We start from the raw sequence: 14,922 nt of genomic DNA, 5'->3' as shown, positions 1-14,922 counted from the left end.
TCAGCCTGCACACTCCAACTGCCACTCCACAGCACACCAAGCACCCAACATTCCACGACATCATCATACAACCAACATTGTAGACATCTTTAGGCACACCAACACTCACACTGGCTGAGCAGTAGGGAAAGAAACCATAGGCAAGGGAAATGCAGCAGATTATAACACAGACAATCATAATTTTACACAAAACTGTAAGTTTACCTTTGTGAATCAGGCCTTGCGTATTTAATCAACAAGTATTTATGAGATAGGAGCAGATGCTATTAATAAAATATTGAGTCCCAGAGTTCAATAATAATGCTCCAGCGGCCTACATATGCACAATAGGAGTGAACTTGGCCTCACATAAGAGTGTAAGCTCATTACATACAGCCTTTTTGGAGATATACAGCTCCTACATCATGAACAACAGGTTGTGCACATTCATAATTTGTATTCTCCCAGAATCCAATGCACCCTTTGACTCAGTCACCTATAGTACCCTCAAGGATACTACCTATAGGTAGGCCACACACAAATATCCCAAGCAGAATACATTAATTCCACAGATGGGGTGCCAGATACTGGCAAGGAAGAGCACTTAGACTGCCCCTGAAGAATTCAGACAAATAACACACTGAATAACAATGTTGTTTCAGAGTGAAAGAACAGGCATTGGATGTAAATAGGTCTGGTTTATAAACAAACGTGCCCCTCAGTTATTGAAGTGTCCCAGCACTCAATAAGTTATTGAACATGCATTCTGTCTCTCATTCTTGCACTCATGCATCCATTCACTCACCCTCTGACTCATTCTTGCACTTACACAACCACAGTAAAATGCACACAAACTCAAAAGAAGATGCAGGAAAAAAATAAAAGCATCAAATATACATATGCCTGCATATTCTTGCTTTAACAACGTAAAATTAAACATAGCAATGGGTGGTAAAATTGCAGTGGTATTCAGAACTGCCAACTAAAACAAAAAATCAATGCATGAGGAGGTGGCAGGGCCTTGGGTGGGGTGTGTCCCCGTGCCGATAAGTACCTACAAAGCACTTTAGCCTTAGACCTGCCCCAAACCCCCACCTCCAAAGAAAAAATAAAAAAGATTGCTGGTGCTGATGTTGTGTGGTGTTTTCAAACCCCTTAATATATGTAGGCAATTCAAAGCCTACAAAAACTGTTTACGGTGGTTTTCAGCTTGGTTTCCTTGCCACCGTGTGAGTTGCCAGGTCTGGGAATTGTACAAAGTGTACTATTGTTTAAAATTCCAGTATGGTTTCCACGTTTGGAACCAATGTGTTGGCTATCTTGGAATTGTATAAGAATAATACACTTTGGACAATACCATTGCATTATGGCCGCTTGGTTTAGGAGCAGTGACCTCTTGGGATTCGGCACACTGCAGGTGAAATGAGCCACAAGTAAGCTGCCCACATTTTGCCAGTTTGTTCTTTTGATTACAAGATCCTAGCAAACAACTAAGCCTGTCAAGTCATTAAAAGGGATTCCAGCAAGAATTATTACAGTGAAAATTTAAGGTCCGGATCAAAACCATATAATATTAATTTAACATTCCAGGAAACCATAATCTTAAAATGAGTTTGAAGCAAGACAAAAATTCTCTCCCAGAATATCCTAATTTTAGGACAGTGAGACCAGTTAGCTGGGTCATGTTGTATGCATGTAAAACAGGTAGATGGAGTATTAATGTACATTTTAGCAATAACGGCTGGGGTACAATATGAAAGCCATTTACTGAAAAATAGCATTCTTCGACAGTTTGCACCTCTTAATACACTGAAATTGAATTTATTAATGATTTTCCAAATGTTAGGAGTTAGCTCACAGTTTTCATGTTTCTGCCATTTCCTAATTGCTTTAGAGCTTAAATCGCTCTCCCTGCTCTGCGCTAATCAACGTCTCCAATCCCCGGGATTCTTAGCCCTTAGATGCAAAAAGAGATCGTTGGTCAGTTGAGTGGCTTGACCAATCTGTGTTAGATCCACTTGCCCCAGGGATTTATGGATTAAGTTATACGAACCTATCAACAAAAAATGTCCCTGAATTAAACGTGCCATCTCATTCAGAGTTATCCATGATCCATTTTTAACAAAATTAATTAACATTGTAAACCTAGCTCGTCCCCAATTTGCAACTATCTCCGTACCGATTTTAATCCCTATATGAGAGAGCACTACTTAGGGGAGTTGACCTTAAATTTTCTGACCATTTAGCAAAACTTGTTTATATTGTAATGGCAGTGGCCAGGTCATTGTTACTGCAGAATTGGAGGTCAGAGCTGGATCCCACTGTTGATGAGTGGCTCCAAAAAATAAAAAGAGTCAGGAAAAGTGAACGAGTTTATGCACAAAGGATCAGGGTGTTGAAGAGATTTCAAAAGATTTGGGAATCAAATTTTGACTAGTTGACTATAACTGTGAGTAGATCAAGAAAGAAATGTCTGCTGTTTCTTGTTCATTCTGGCTGATTTGATTTGCAATCTATGTTAGACTTTGGTATTAAATGTGTCTTATTCGCTATGATGTATATTCTCACCAAGTACTTCAATAAAAAATGTATTAAAAAAAAGAATTATTACAGTGCAATTTTTTTATCCCTATGGCTTGTATTGTAAATGGGAGTAATCAACATCAAAATCCGTGCCTACACAGTTAATCTGTGAGATCTGATGTGACAAAATACGACTGCAGGCTTTAACAATGTCCAATAACAATCCATCCTTAAGGGCACTGAAGGCTTTAACGTATGTCTTTTTGAATACATAAATCAGACCTACTGCCTTTGTCTTTAGTTTGCATCACATACAAATCAAATCAGACCTATGACACGTGAAATACCTTTTCCTGAAGAACCAATCAGGCTGTCAGCTGGGTACAATAAACTGAAAAGAAGGCAACAATGACCATTTATTTTTGTCAACATTTCTTGGACACTCTAAAGTTCCTTGCACAAGTTGGTGTCTTGCTAATGATATTTCTTTAACTTTTATTATGAGAAAAATATAACAGACAAATGTTTTTGGGCTAATTTAAAATGTTCCTCTCCAAGCTGAGGCCCGCATGAAATGTTCGGTTTGCTTACTTTACTTTACAGTATATATTTTTATTGTGGTGTTAAAGTGAAAACCACTACAACATATCATGTTTGCTTATATTTGAGGATGTTTCCTCAAACCCCATTGAAACTCTTTAGTTTGTTTGCTGAATTTGACATTTTATGTAATACATGTAAGAACACAAATACACTAATCATTTTGAAGTGGGAAACAAATCATTTCACATGAGGGATCAACATCAAAACGTTTGAAGACTTCCGAACATACAACCATCACTGTCCATATTAGAGTGTCGTAAATAGCAAATGATCTCAAGAAATAACACACACAAACATATCACAGACACACATATCACAAACATATATATTAGGCCAGATAGAATACCAAACATATTCATTTTCTATCTTAGAAATGTCATAGATCTATCTGTGACTGTGGGTTGCAGTTTTTGCACTGCTTGATTTTTTCGCACTGGACAACCCGACTTTCAGCAGGACATGTTAGACAACATATCACACGCACAATTCAAAGCAACAAATGTACTCTACTATAAGCTATGTTATATTATCTGGAATTTATGAAGAGCGCGGTTACTCCGAAAAGTGTCCTGGCGCTAAGACAAAAGTCCACCATAACAGCCGACAGAAATTCACCCAAACTACAGAACCGGAAAAGCCTAGAGCTGGAAAAGCCATGTCGTCAGATTCCGCCTAAAGGTCAGGAGGTCTGGGATCCGTCGCAGTGGGGGAGGAAGGCTGTTCCAAAGTCGAGATGCTAATGCTTGAAAGGATCTTCCCCCAACCCTGAAGACCCTGAACTTCAGAGTGAAGATCAGGCGCTGGGTTGAGGACTTCAGGGAATGCTGATGCGTGTAAGGCTGAAATCTTTCCCCTTACATAGGGGGCCCCAATCTTATGGAAAGCCTTAAAGACCAGGACCAAGGCTTTGAAGTGGATTCTTTTCCACACTGGAAGCCAGTGAAGTGCGGACAAGAGATTAAAAGTGTGGGTCGTGGGTCTAGTTAAGAAGATGGCCCTGGCATCTACCTCTTTGCCTGCATCATGTTTATTCCACTTCTTCTTCCTTTTTTTATGTCAAGTTATATGTATGTCTTTGCACACTTGATGAAAAACTCCAATTGATTTTGAAATGCATCAAAAGGCTTCTTAAAAATATTTATCAGCAATCTTCTAAAAAATATATATATTTTTTATAAAACCAAACAAAAATAATACATTTTGAATAAATGTATAATTGTGTGGTCAATGATACTTTGTGTATAGTGGGCTCCTAGATATCTATACCTTACTGTTTTGTATGTACTAGTTATAGGCCTTTTTCAAACTAGATGGCCCTGGCTGCCATGTTCTGAATGATCTGCAGTCGACCAAGTAGGTACTCTGGAAGTCCCAAATACAAGGAATTGACATAATCCAGTCTCGACATCACTAGGGCCTGAACAACTGTTTAATGATGGGGGACTGGCAGTAGGGGAAGAAATTTTTCAGCATTTTCAACGTCCCAAGATAGATGCCTGCCACTGATTGGATTTGCGCCTTCATAGAAAGTGCCGAATCCAATTTGACCCCCAGATTTTTCACAGTAGTAGCCTCAGACGAGGGGGGGGGGACATGTTTCGGCGGCCAAGAATGCCACGCTTCATGTGGAAGAGGGCCAAAGAAGATGAGCTCTGATTTATCAGAGTTTCATTTTAGTTGGTTATGACTAAACCATGAGAACACTTCAGAGAGGCAGTTATTTATCCTGGTCCCATTGAAATCAAAGACATTCTCGCACGTGAACAACAGTTGAGTGTCGTCCGTGTATGACACTATTTTAGCGCCATGCTTCTCGGCGAGAAGGGCAAGGGGGGCCATATACAAACTAAACAATGTGGGACTTAGAATGGATCCCTGCGGAACCCCCACATTCAAGGGGGGATTTCTGCAGGAAAAGTTGGTGCCCAGACTGTTTGAGAGCAGTCGCTGAGAAAGGATGTAAACCATTTCAATACTGTGCCTCCAATTCCGCCTCCCTCAGGTCTTTGTAGAAGTCTCTTGTGGGGGACGGTATCAAAGGCAGAGGAGAGATCTAGCAACCCCAAAACTGCGTTACCTCCTCTATCTAACGTGGCTTTAATAGTCTCTGCAACTTCTAACAAGGCAGTTAGTAGCTATGATGATGCTAGTAGCAATGCTAAATGCCAAAAAATGCCACACATTCACCCAACATTACACAGAAAACAGATCATGTTAATACAGACAGCATATTACCAATATAGTTGGGTATCCCTTACCGCCCACCACCCAGCAATAGATATTAAACAGTCCTGTATTGATATAAGTCGAGGCCATTCCACCCCTCCCCCCTCACACATAGAGAACAACTTAACAACATACACCCCTACACCCTTAGGCTCACAGCATGGAACCAAAGTCATGAGTTTAGCAAAGTGCTGTCACATAAACATCACATCCCTATCACCACAGACATGCATCTTAGAACCGTTTAGACCAAATTAGCTCGAATCTACTACACCTTCGGGTGCACAACATGGCACTAAAGCGATATAATGATGCCAGGCTGAGAGGGCTATCCCCTCCGGCCATGTTATGGACAATGGTGATGTTCACTACAGTGGAATGAAACCATTCAGCATAAATATTTCACAATCGTAGGACAGTACAAAGTTTCCTTGCAGGATAGGACTGTCTATTTTTCACATTAGGCAGTCACTAAGATCCATTATTACACAATACATTGGGCAAACCAGCGTTCACAAACAAAACACTCTATAGCAGTGTTTCCCTAACTGGGGTCCGCGGACCCCCAGGGGTCTGTGACACATGCCCTGGGGGTCCGTAGGCAACAGTTTTAAAAGCACAGAAAAGTTTCTAGTATAATTAGCAGCTTTCCAGCAACAATAAAAGTGTCAAGATCATGCCAGTGATTAATGTACCTGCTGGAGCGTGAGGAGAGTTTTGTTTAGTGGCAGCTTTGACTTAACTAATGTAGCACAGAGGGTTAATGTGCCTACTGCAAAGAACGTGTAACATGCATCTTAAAACGCAGTATTTTATGTGCATAGGTTCGTGGTTACTGCTTTTGTCACAAAGATTCCTTCGTTACTGTTCACTTCACAAGTGTCAATTGTAATGTAGCAGAGGGACCTATAAACTGGCATCAAAGAGCTGCTTGCAAACGGCATGGTACCAGTTATTAACTTATGTTTTCCCCAGTTATTCATTATCCTGATGCTGCTAAAAAGGTTTATTTGGGTGGAAATACATTTTTAATGTTAAAGTAAGTGCTAGCCAGCGTGTTATGTTCTGAATCCTGTGCTTGTGCTTTTCCAGACCAAGCACTCTTTAAACATTTTATATACACACTGATTTACATGTATGATTCAATGTCTCTATATGTGTGTGCTGTAAAGTGCTCTGGCATCCTACAATGGTATGAGAGATGCTATAAAACAAATGAAATGCATGTGACAGAGGGGCTATTACTTCAATATAAAATACTAAGGGCCAGATGTATGATCCGTTTTTTTATGTGCGAACGGGTTCGCGAACCCATTTGCGCATGCAAAAATCTTTTGGGACATGTACATTGCCTATTTCGCGGGTCGCAATTTGTTTGCGACTTGCTAAATACGTTTTGCAACTTGCTATTTTGAAGGGGCATTTCCTTCTAAATAGCAAGTCTCAAAACCATGTACAAATGTTTTGCGGTCCCCCCCTTTTTTTTTTTTTTTTTTTCTTTTTGCCAGTTCTCGTCCCTACTGCTAAAGTTGCTTCCACAGCGCCAAGAAACCGCCTGGTGAATGATGCGCTATACAAATATTTTAAATTCAAATTCAAATTCAAAACATTCGCAATTACCACCTACTTCAAGTAGATGGTAATGCATTTGCAAATGGGAAGGGATCCTCAGGGGACCCCTTCCCCTTTGCAAATACATGCAAAATTATTTTTTAAGGGCAGGCAGTGGTCCCAGGGACCTCTGCCTGCCCTTAGAAAATGAAACAAAAATGTTTAATTTCCTATTTCTTTAAATGCATGGTAAATGGGCTACATTTTCTTTTTAAAACTGCTTTATTCAAAAGCAGTCCCAGACATGGTCGCCTGCAGAGCCCAGCAGGCCACCAAACCTTGGAGGGCTGGCATTCCCAATGGGCTCGCAAATTGCGAGAGGCTCATTAATATTAATGAACCTCACAATTTGCGATCCCATTGGGAATCCCAAACAGTGTTAAACACACTGTTGTACATTTCATTTAGCGACTCACAATTTGCCACTTGCCATGTGTCGCCAATTGTGAGGCGCTAAATGAAGTGGTCGTACATCTGGCCCCAAAATCCTTAGTACTTTGACTATTTGTTTTGTGTGCACACGTGTGTATTTTTTTCGAATTACTGTTTTAATATTTGAAATTTAACCCATACAAATTGCTTAGGGGTCCCCGGCTTCCAGTGGTGACTCAATGGGGGTCCTCAAGAGTCAAAAGTTTGGGAACCACTGCTCTATAGTATTTACTTCTGACATATGCAGCCTGACTCTGGTGGACAAAAATGGAAAGAGCAGCTAAAACCTTCTCCTCCTCGGGAGAGGGTTGCATAAATGGTGGCATCATACCATATAAAACATTACCGAGGGAGCTCGATTCGGATCAGCCCTAATGTTACTCTCTGAACTTTTCACAGCTTGGTAATTTTCATTGAATGCAAGTCAGGAGTATTTTGCTAAGGGTTGGTTATTTGCTGTTATAATCAGATTTGTGCAAACTAACAGAGCAGAAAATGTGCGCAGCATCAGCCAGCTGGATTCCATCTGCTGTTCTTCCAAGGGAAACAATATTTGAAGGCCTGCATCCTTTTAGAGACACGCCCCGCCTGCATGGGAGGAGGCAACGTGTGAAGTCTGGCCCGCAGCTATGGAAAGAAACGCGAAATGCACTGCATCAGGGCCATTTCCTTCATTTCAGATGGAGGGCCAGAAATAGCATTTCCCTTGGTTGCTGAAAGAAGTGTATGAACTCCTTTAGGCCAATCATGAGTTGCATTTTTTGAAATCGCTGATCTTGGTCCCTTAGCCAAAAAACAGATCCTCTAGATGGTGATTTGTGTTATATTGCAAAATCGAGAATGTTAAAAATATGTGGGGTATACGAATAGTGCATCAAGTATGTGCAGATAAATATGAATGTTACAACTTCACCCTAAGCACTTATTTGATAATTTGTGCAACACTTCACCACACACCGAGCAAATGCATGTTGCACCGTTTGTGTTGCTTTGGAAAGGTAATGGCAAATTGATTTTTCTCCAAAACTGTAATTCATAACGGGTTTTTTACCAGACTTTAGTTGTCTGGAAGGCCTCAACTTATCAATTCTTCAAAAATGCACAGTAACACATACAGAGAGAGAGAGTGCTGGCTTTGGGTCTGCCTCCTTTGGTCATTAGCTTTCATGTGTTTTTCGTGGTTTGTTAATGCTTGGAGTTGTTGTCAACCGAGCCCGTATCATTTCGTGGATGTTTACTTCTCTTTTCTGTGATGGGGATTCCATTAGTCATTTCATTATCTTAGACTGCAGATGCAACATGATGTGAAACTTGTAATTGAGACCAAGTGTGTGTTTACTTTGATATATTTACTTGGCTGACATGACATTTTAATTGTGGATTTATTGAATTTTTGCTTAGTAAGTGCTAGCACTTTGGATATCTTACACAGTGCTATTCACTAATTGCCCCCACATGCAGGGCCAGACTGGGAACCACAGCCGGCTGCGGCAAAGAGTTCGGCCAGCCCCAGGGGTGGGGATGGGGTGGGGGGACGGGGTGAACCAGTGGAAAGTTTTGTTGCAAGGGGGCATTATTGCAGTTGTGCTGCAAAACTGGCCCCCTGTAGAAAAATGCCCCCCCCCCCCAACCCGGTCTAAAACTGGCCCTCATCATGGCTGCCCACCGGGACAAAAACCAGTGCCCCCTATGGCCAGTCTGGCCCTGCCTGAGTGTTCACTAGGTTTTACTTTGAAGTGCATCATGTTTTGGGATTTACCGCTTTTTTATTAACAGAATCAAAGAGTTCTTGCACATAGGCTGTCTTAAAGACACAACACAAATATAAATATATGGCTTTTGTCAAAAGTACATTTTATTTTTTTTAAGTATTTTTATTGCAATTTTCATAGTGCTGAACATTCATGTGGCATATTTATATAACATCATGTCATCTTCATCATGCCTTCGTAGAGAGTGGTACATTATGAAATGAACTGCAGGAGTCGAGAGCAGTTACATATGAACGGGTTTTCACAGTCCCATTATAACCCACCTTGCTCGCCCTCCCCCCGTCATCAGGGTGTATGAAACAATGAAGTACAGCTCCCAGTTGTACAATATCCGACAAACAAGATGAAAAAACTAAAAACCGTGGCATAAGATAAGAGTTCAAACAATGGGCTACGGGTGGGCAAGTATCAATCAATCAGGGTTGGTAAAGGGCAGCTACTCACCCGCGAGAGTCTCAAGGCGCTAGGGGCAGGGGGAGCCACGGCTCCTTTGAGTGCTGAGGTCATCCGAAGAGCAAGGTCTTGAGGTCTTTCCTGAACTGGAGCAGTAAAGGGACTTGCCGGAGATAGAGGGGCAGGTCGTTCCAGGCCTTGGCTGAGAGGTAGGAGAAGGACTTTCCTCCCGTTCTGGTCTTGTAGACACTGGAATGGTTGCCAGAGAGAGGTCAGTTGATTGGAGGTGTCTCTTAGATGCGTGGAAGGAGAGGCAGTTTTTCAGGTATGCTGGTCTGATGTTGTGGAGCGCCTTGTATGCGTGAGTGAGAAGCATGAAGGTTATTCTATTTTTGATGGGGAGCCAGTGGACATTGCAGAAGTGTTGGGTGATGTGGTTGTGCCAGGGGATGTCTAGGATCAGTCTGGCTGCAGCGTTCTGGACAGACTGGAGTTTGCAAAGTAGTTTCTTGTTGATTCAAGCATAGAGCATTGCTGTAGTCCAGTTTGCTATGGATGAGGGCGTGCATGACCATTTTTCTGGGCTCGGTTGGGATCCATTTGAACATTTTTCGGAGCATGCGGAGCGTGTTAAAACAGGCCGAGGATACAGCGTTGAACTGGCGGTTCATCGTGAGTGATGAATCTAGTATGATGCTGAGGTTTCGTGCATGGTCCATTGGGGTGGGGGTTCTGAGGGCAGGGGGCCACCGGTGTCGTATCATGCGGAGGGGGTGGAGCCAAGGATGAGGACATCTGTCTTCTCAGGGCTGAGTTTCAGGAAGCTGTTCTTCACCAAGGTGGTGACAGCATTCATTCCTTCTTCGAAATGGTGTCTGGTGATGTTGGGTTCTTTGGTGAGTGAGAGGATGAGCTGGGTGTCATCCGCATAGGAGAATCCAAACAACTAACAGGTGAGAATTCAAGAGTCAGCAAAGACTAGAGGTTTGGTATATAGTGGCTGTTTCCATGCCTTTGGCAGTCCTTCACAATGTTTCCAGATTGAAAGGAAAACCACCCCACTACATGCGTACATGGGCACCCCAAGACCTACCCTATAAATAATGTACTGTTATAAATGCACAGGAAACTCTACTAAATGCATATTGGACAGCACCCAGTAGTCTTCGGAACATATTTACCCACGTCAACACATTTTATGAGAATATCAATTCTATGAAATAATGGACAGAATCATTTCCATTTTCTGGACACTAAAAGCTTGAAATAATAACAAACATCAGGTACAAGAAGAGCCAGACCAAAACTGACAAGTAAAAAGGAAAAAACTCCCCATTAAACAGGTTTGCATACTTGCTCTGGTTTGGCAACTAGACAACCACCAATCCTTATTACAGTTCATAGACCAGGTTCTCAAGTAGACATTTCAATACTTTTTAGTGAGAGTATTGAGTGAAACTGATCCTAGCAATCCTCCTAAGTGGCTTTAGCTACAAAACGAACAAGATTGAGCAAAAGCAATGATGGGCCCCAGCAATTCAAACAAACAATGTTACAATGGGCCATAGACACAGTGTTGGGGTTCATCAAAGGCTAAAGAAACTCAACATTTAATCCAGAAATTATTATTCTGGATACGCATTTAGGCAGAACCCATAAAACATTAAAGCAAATGCCCACTAGTTAGTACTCACCACATACTGTGCGCAAACCCATTCAGCTTCTACTGATTATTAAAAATCCATTCCAAAGGAAACGGATGACCCAGGATGCAGATATTACCATATCTTAGAAGTAAAAGCTCATGCTACAAGACAAATAACTACTCAAGAGAGGTTTAACTTTCTTATCATGATCTCTTGTATTCTAAGAGGTCAGTTGCTGGGCCCTAGTATATCTCAGGGTCATGAAGCCCCTGCTACCAGGTGAATTAGTACGATGCTGGCATCTCTTAGACAAAATAGCAGGATCCTCACCCACAATTACCATCTGTGGCATGCTACAGCATCAGATCCTCACCCACTACACCTAATGTGAGTGAGTGGGTTCAAAGCAGTTTTGTTAGCTGAGATCTTTCGCTAATGTATTGCAAGTGCAAGTTAAAATTGCCTTCTGTGATCCCTAACATTAGTGACCCATTAATGTTAGGGGTCATTATACCCACAAAACAGCACACTGTCTTTATCTTTGTCAAAGGACCTTGATAGTAAAAAAAGAGTTAGGATACGAAAGGCAATTTTAATTTGCACTTGTAATCCCTTTGTGGAAGAGCTCCTCTTACAAACTGCGTTGAGCCCATCCACTCACATTAGGGGGTCGATTCCGATTTGGGTAAAACCGCTCCGGATAGCCGTTCGGAGCGTTTTTCCCGTACGAATCGTACTCTGCAAAGTCCCCCGTACGTACGACGAAGTGCGATTGGTACCAGGAGCAGGATTCTGTACGAATCGTACAAAGACCGTACGACTCGAATCTCCTCCCGAATCTCCCTTGGAACCCGTTGTATGCCACATCTATACGGTTCGCTGCTGCTTTTTCCGACCCGGCAAGTACCATTCATGTCGGGTACGCACCGTACAACCCTTTTTCTACGGGAGCTGAAAACAGCCGTAAAAGCAGAGTTTGCCCCGAAACAGGTACAGAATGGCCCCCCTGGTATGGTGCATCTACCCCATGATCGCAGGGGTACGGTGCGTACCCCTGCGATCACAGGGTGTACGCACCGTACCCCGCGATCTCGGGGTGTATGCACCGTACCCCATGTTCGCTGTGTGTATGGTGTGTACACCGTGCGATCGTGGGGTACGGTGCCTACACCCCATGATCGCAGGGGTACGCACCATACCCCTGCGATCATGGGGTGTACGCACCGTACGGTGTATAAGTGATTGTGTGCTTTTCCGTACGAATCGCCCTTACCTGACGTGGACCGTACAAATCGCGTCCTCATACCCCGGTCTGGATCACACTCGTCGGGTCGTACGGCATGTGTACGAGTCATACGGTTCACTGTTTCAGCCTTGCAATACGTACGGATCGCGACGATTCGGACGGATTGACGGAATACGTATTGTACTATGCCAATCGGACGGGCGAGTACGAATCGTACGGCGATGGCTCCAGATGAAAATCGTACAGACGTTTTTTTTCCCGAATCGGAATCAACCCCTTGGTGTCGTGGGTGAGGTTCCAATGATGAAGCATGCCACAGGTGGTACTTGTGGGTAAGGATCCTACTATAACATCCAAGAGATGCCAGGATTGGACTAATTCACTTAGGTGCAGATCCTCCAGAATCTTGGGAAATAGTAGGGGGCAATGGTGTTGATTTAGGATGAGAGTAATGTGGTTTAACTGTTTGGCTCCTGTAACAAACCTGGCAGCAGCATGAGTATAAGTATAGCTAATAGAAGAGCATTAGAGGATTTGAGAAGACATGCTAGGACTGTGCTTCCTCCGTGAAGATGTGTGAGAGCAAGAGCCAAATCTGTATTTCTGTATTCTGAATGTGAGATTTACATTTTTAGTTTCTTGAGTAGATGCAGTTGATAGGTGGAAGGTTTATTTAGTTTAACAATATGATCATTCATTAGTGAAACTGGAAGATTTCACTTTTGTGGCCCAGAGGGACAAAGTACCAAGCAGATTCACCTTGTCCAGGTATTTCTTCACTGGGCGTGGAGAGTCATTTGAGAAATGAGAATACATTTAATTTGGATTGGACTCCATGTCTGAGAGGGTAAGGTGACCCATTTGGTTAGTTTCTCTAAAAAGGTGGTTGGGTATGTAAGATTAGAGGGATCTGACACTCAAAACCTAAGCTGAGTATCAGCAGCATTTTGGTAGATTCATTGATCTGTCTTGGGGAACTGTGGTAAGAGGTTTCACTTGCACGCTGACTGTGCAGAGTGAGAGGGTGAAGCCTTGTTGAACTCCAAATGTTATTGAAAGAATATTTTATTCAAAGGGTTCAAATTTTACTTTACAAATTGATATGTTGAGATACTATTAAACCATTCTAGATCAGTTACATGTATTCCCATTTTATCAATAAGGATATGAAGAAGCAATTTGTGATTGTGTGTGTCAATGCCACCAAATGGTCTCCTTCGTCTCCTTTGTCCAGTATTTTCATGGCATCATCTAGTATCTTGATATTGGCAATATCTGTGAAGTATTTGGAGTGGAAATCGGTTTCACCAGAGCTTAGGAAATTGATGGTAGTATAATGGTTTAAGAATTGTTTGGCACCAGATTTCTCAATTATTTTACTTGGCCCGTCTAGCTGTCCAATACATTGCTACTACCTGACAGGACCACAACACATGGAAGAAGTTGGCCGTTGCAGCTTCACATTTATTACAGGAGAAGGAACTTCCCTGCTAAATTGTTCCCAGCTTCAGCACGGTTAGGTAAGCCCTATTATGTGGTACAAAGTTATTCAAACGAATAAATGGAGTCTCATCTTGCCCGTGTTATCATAACACTCTTTTCCTAGAACGTGGAATCCTAGAATTTGAGTGAGTATGATATGATTTTGAAAATATTTGCTTGCTCAACATTATTATTCCTGGCCCTCTGAGGCACTTTCACAACACGGAAAATAACTTACCTTTATGTACAGCAATTAACTCCATGAGTATCCATTAACTGTAATAATAGGTGTTACAAGTGATGAACTCAATTATACCTGTATAAGGAGCCTTAGAAGGATCAAAGGATAATGTATACTCCCTCCTACACATCTGATTCAAATTGATGACCTATAAGTTACACACAGGCACACCCTTTCTCTGTCTTTCTTTCTCATGCCTTCTTATCTTGTGACTATATCAACTGAACATTTTTATACAAGTGCATAATAACTGTTCTTTTGAACAAGAGACCATTATATATGTTTGTTTCTCACTGTGTAGCTTTCCATTTTCCTATTAAAAATAATTGTAAAAATTATTTTTTTTCCCAAAACTTCATTTTCATCGCCATATATTTACGTTGATACAGTTTTTACAGGGTGTAATCCAGCAAATGTTCAGAAATAACTCAATTATCTGATAAGTGTGTGTGCTTACTACGATGAGGCTAGAATCTATGTTACATTTGCTATTCCTATGTTAATTTTATATTAGGCCCTAACAAATTATGGCTTAAGTACTTATGATGACCATAATTGTGGTGGTACCTGTATTAACATGATCACTTCACAAGCCCCTTTCAGCAGGAGGGAATCGTTATCAGGTCGTGTCTACAAAAAAAATGATTGATGGTGCAGATGATCAGCAGTGACACGCTTCTCACCTGAGTGGAGGAGGAGGAGCAAGCTGAGAGCGAGCGAGCGAGAGAGCAAGCCAAGACTGCGACCGCAGCAGCGGGGGAAGACGCC

This window comes from Lissotriton vulgaris, chromosome 3_2 (genome assembly GCF_964263255.1).
Source record: "Lissotriton vulgaris chromosome 3_2, aLisVul1.2, whole genome shotgun sequence".
In the NCBI taxonomy this organism is placed as follows: domain Eukaryota; kingdom Metazoa; phylum Chordata; class Amphibia; order Caudata; family Salamandridae; genus Lissotriton; species Lissotriton vulgaris.
Note: the sequence above shows the minus strand (reverse complement) of the source record.